Consider the following 4,872-nt stretch of genomic DNA (forward strand, 5'->3'; position numbering starts at 1 on the left):
AAGGAAATCAAATTTGAAAAATAATTCAATCCTCCAAGAGATGCTAGATGAAGCGGAATCAACGATCAAATCTTATAAAGACAAGGTTGGATTTTTGGAGCAACAATTCGAGGAATCGTACACATCCAACAAGTCTTTGACCAATCAAGTTCGTCAACTTCAATCCGATATTCAAAAATTTTCTTCCGGATCGAAGAAATTGGATCAAATGCTTGGATTGGGGCAAACGAACAAGTTAGGCCTCGGATACGAAAGGACTTATGTTGAGAAGGATTCAAAATCAACTTCTAAAGTCTCAACAAATTCAAACAAAAAGGTTTGTCATCGATGTGGCATCAAATGACACATAAAAAAGAATTGCCCAAACAAGGTGAAAATACTTTATGATTCTTGTCCAACAGCATTGAGTAGGCGATCACGGGCGTTGTGTATAGGAATTCACTTCCACTTTTGTCCACTTTAAGTTTTGGCAATTGTTACACTTGTTTTCTGCCCATCGCACAACTTGTCTCTTCTTTTGAGCAACTATAGTATCAAGAAAGAAAGTGAAAACATAAATGAAAATTATAATATAGAAAGAATTTGCATTCTACCTATTATTTAAATTTTTTTTCATTATAGAAATGCAACAAATAATAACAAGCATTTAGTAAAATTGAGAGGTCACACATGTGCGCGCGTGAGAGAGCGTGGCCATTGGCTCCTACATCTAAGGGGACAAAGACGATCATTGAGTATGCATAATGAAGGGTATAACGGCTGTGTTAACATCATTGATAGTATCTAAACCGGTGTACTTTGGATACGAGCCACAAAGAATGAAATGTTTAAGCCTTGACACGTCCCTTACTCAATCGCTACCAGTTCGTAATGAACATATGCTTGCAACTAACATATGGTTGAATGCTATAGCCATTCGTACCTTTTGTTGGTCTGCATTTTTCACGTTGTGGGAAGATTAAAAGCTAAAAAAAACAAAAAGAGAGAACAAAGAACATAAAGAGTAAAAGAGATTCGAGAACATTATTCCAAAAATGATTCGAAAGCATTATGAAGAATAAATACATAATAAAATCATAAATAAAATTAGTCTAGTACAAGAGTATCAGTCGAGTAGTCAACTTCTTTATGTTTTTGTTTCTTGCTCTTCTTTCTTGTGGAACGTTATATCAAATCATTAGGCTCCATATCTTTCCTATTCGCAATGACTCATCATCCATATTTTGTGATAGTAAGTATGCAGCATTGATGGAATAGGAATATTCAATTGTCTGATATGACTCACCCTAATTTTGTAGAACATTAGAATCCTCATCCATCACTAAAGCATCTCATAATATTCACGAGGTTGAATCTTTGACAATAATGTCCAACTCTTTAATTGAGACATTGTCGAGGATGCATAAATACTTGCGATGTCTTGGATTGGCCCTAATACAATATAGTTGTTGTTTTCAATAATCTTTGCAATTAACACTAATGCATATTCATTCTATTTCAACGCTCCTTTTTCTTTGTATATAACATCCACAATTACATCGGAACAATACTGAACTCGAGGTCGACCACCACAAGATATTGTAATCATATCTCCGTTAAAGACGGCCCATAGTAGTCTCTTCTTTCTTAGTTTCACTACAGTATCATCCAATTACAACCACTGCCCTGTTGTTGTGTCCTAAGCCTTTGTCAATCTTCTATCCGGAATTATTATTTTCATTTTATTTAAATATCCATTATAAAGGTCACCATATTTGTAGACCTGACGTGACAAAAGAAAAGCAATCTTGCCATATCAAGTTGTTGTCCTCTATGGAATCTCGTGCCACCTACAAGATGAATGTTTACAATAGAAAACCTTAGTGTTGATATATTAGCGCATTAAATTTAGAAAATTTCAATAAAAATTTATATTTACCTTGATGCTTAAACCCCAATTATAAACTTTTTATCAAATACTTACTATGCCTGCATCTACGCTTTGAATTTGCGAGAATGACTGAAAATGACATATAAAGAAACACTTAGCTTGTGAAGTTCCAAATAAAGAGAAACAAGCTAAAGTATAATGAAAATTAATTTCATAAGCATCAATGAAGGTTGAACTTTCAGCGAGTTCTTTCAAGACATAAATATGCGCTTGCTTGAACTTCATTGTATCTAAAGTACGTTGGTATACCACTCCTATCGCTCTCCCGCAGGTTGACAAAAGATAAATAAGCTTTATGTCTTTAAATACTTCGACAATCATATATTCTCCTCTCATACGACTTAATACTTGTATCCATCTGCCATGAAATTCTTGAGGTCAAAATCACTACATTCATCGGCCGCAATTAATAACCTTTGCAATTGACCCCTCTGGAAAGCCGCGAGCGAGTATCCCTTTAAGATAACAAGTATTTTCTAAATAGAATAATTGATCTATATTTGCTAGGCCCACCAATCTAGCCTCATCTTGCTAATTAATGAATGGTAAAATGTAAATTAACATCGAAAAATACCCGAGGGAAAACTCTCTCTAGCTTCAAAGAGTTTATAGGAATAACTGGGCCGAGATCTGAGTCGAAATCATCTGATTTAGTGTCTTAGAACTCCACACAGTGAGAAAATGAAGATTAACTCAATAAGTGTTCAAAAACTGCATTAGGAAGAAGACCACAGTATTGCATACGAGAGTAGGCGTTTGCAAAATAACAATGAAAATCAATGACTTTCTCAAACGGAAATTTTGCTGCCTTTAAGGTTCACAGACAGTGAGATATATTCGACAGAAGCCATCAGGACCCTCATTTGATTAAGAAAACACAAATGTGTGCTTTTCTTTGGAACACACATTGTATAGAAGCATGTGGAATGCCCAATTTATCCTTTTTCTAACGGATGTAATTCAGGCCTTATGAGTTGCTTGCCAAATCAAGTACAGATTTAATAGTGTCCTTTGTTTTTTGCCTTTAATATTCATGATGGTACGAGTATGCTACTGTAACACACTGAACCTTTTGGCAAATTGCGAGTTCAGTGATTAAGCGTGCTCTGAGTTTTCCAGATTTTCTGGTAGAGTTGATCTATGTCCCGACTAATGGCACTGTCCACGAGGGTGTGGTAACAAGGCCTGCACCAAAATCCAAAAATTTGGATTTTGTCAGCTCTCGATGGCTGTCTGGCGGGCTGTGTACGCGTACCAAAGGTTGTCTTGTACCGGTACCACGAGCCGCGAACTCGCAAACCCGAGGCCTCGGTTTGCAATTTTCGCAGGTCTTGTACCGGTACAAGGATGGTCTTGTACCGGTACAAATGTTGATGTTACGCGTACAATACACGAGCATCGGCCTGTACCGGTACACTGCCCAAACCGCGTACCCGAGCCTCGTTTTGGATTTTCGTAGCTCTTGTACCGGTACAGAGTTCCCGCTGTACGCGGTACAGGGGAGGCAATTCGCACGAGTTTTTCTGCAGGGGCTTATTTGCATTGTGGGCTCTTTTATAACAGCATCCAGCCCGCTAGGGCACTCCCTGAAGCTGGGAAACAGAGAACCAAGGTAAGGAAGCTTCCACACCTTCCCACTTGTGTTGATCTCATTCTAGCTGGATATTTGATTGGTTGTTTTTCCCGTCTCTTTTTTGGCCTATTGAGCTATTTCCCCATTTTTGAAGGCTTGGAGCTTGGGGTTTGGAGTTTGATGTGAGGGAAGATACTTGAAGTTTTGAGACTTTGAGCTGGTTTTGAGCTTCTAAAGGTAAGTGGCCAAGATCCCTTTCCTCTGAGTTTTGATTTTAGGGCTTTTTGAGATGAAACCTAGTTTTTGAGATTTAGGGCTTATTTGGCATTTTGATCTAAGGGCTTTTGGGGCTGAAATAGTTGGTTTAGAACGTTCCTAGGGCTTGGATTGAAGGATTTCTAGCTCCCTTTGGAGCTTAGGAGAGGATTCTACTCTAATGAGGTGGGTTTGGGCCCTTTTGCTTACTAGGTTATATTTGATAATATATAGATGAATCGTAATGCCGTGTATCTTGCGCTCAAATATACTTTTAGGGTACTTTTTGAGACTCGGGACAACTTGCTAGGCGAACGAGACCAACTACGCGACGGTTCGGGTGGGTTTGACCTAGCCTAATATATGAGAAAATTCTCGATATGTGATTATATATGTTTCCGTAATTGAAAAGCATGCATGTTCATGACTAAATGATTTAATATGATTTTTAGAATGCTTAAAAAGCCTATGTTATATTATGATGAAATTGTGGACCTCTTATGTAGTAGAGTAGCTTGGTGGCCTATGGTTGTCACTTAGCATTCCTATACGAGATGTGGTTCATGGCACATAATGTAAATAAGTTGGATTCAGCATTTAAACTAAGTTTATTGTGACATAAAGTTGAACAAGATTGGCCAATTTAGAAGGTAAATGTAGCAACTAGAGAGCTATGTCATCAGCGGCATTTGAGCTCAGACATGTGTGAACCTATGTGGTAGGGCCATGTAGGATTTGAATACATGTGAACATCAAATGCCTAAGTGGTCATCAGGGGCACTATGGGTAGCAAATGTGGAAACTTCACTATTGTACTAAATAGACTTCGGAATGCTAGTGACTATACCATCGTTAAGACATAGAGATTGGATACTTGAGACTTTGGATCTAGCTTGCTTGCCATTTGTGATCATTCGACATGCTTGTAAGGTGCCCGCTACAAGCCGCACGCCGCCGGAGTTAGCCTACGCAGACCTATTGTTCGCCCGGTGCGGTATTCGAGAGGCCTACGGGGTCGTAAGGAATAGACTCATTCCTAGAGTAGGAATCTGGGGCTACCACGCCGACACTTAGGCGGCACAAGCTGGATTACAATATGTGGATCCTAAGACAT

This window comes from Ananas comosus, unplaced genomic scaffold (assembly GCF_001540865.1).
Source record: "Ananas comosus cultivar F153 unplaced genomic scaffold, ASM154086v1, whole genome shotgun sequence".
Taxonomy (NCBI): Eukaryota; Viridiplantae; Streptophyta; class Magnoliopsida; order Poales; family Bromeliaceae; genus Ananas; species Ananas comosus.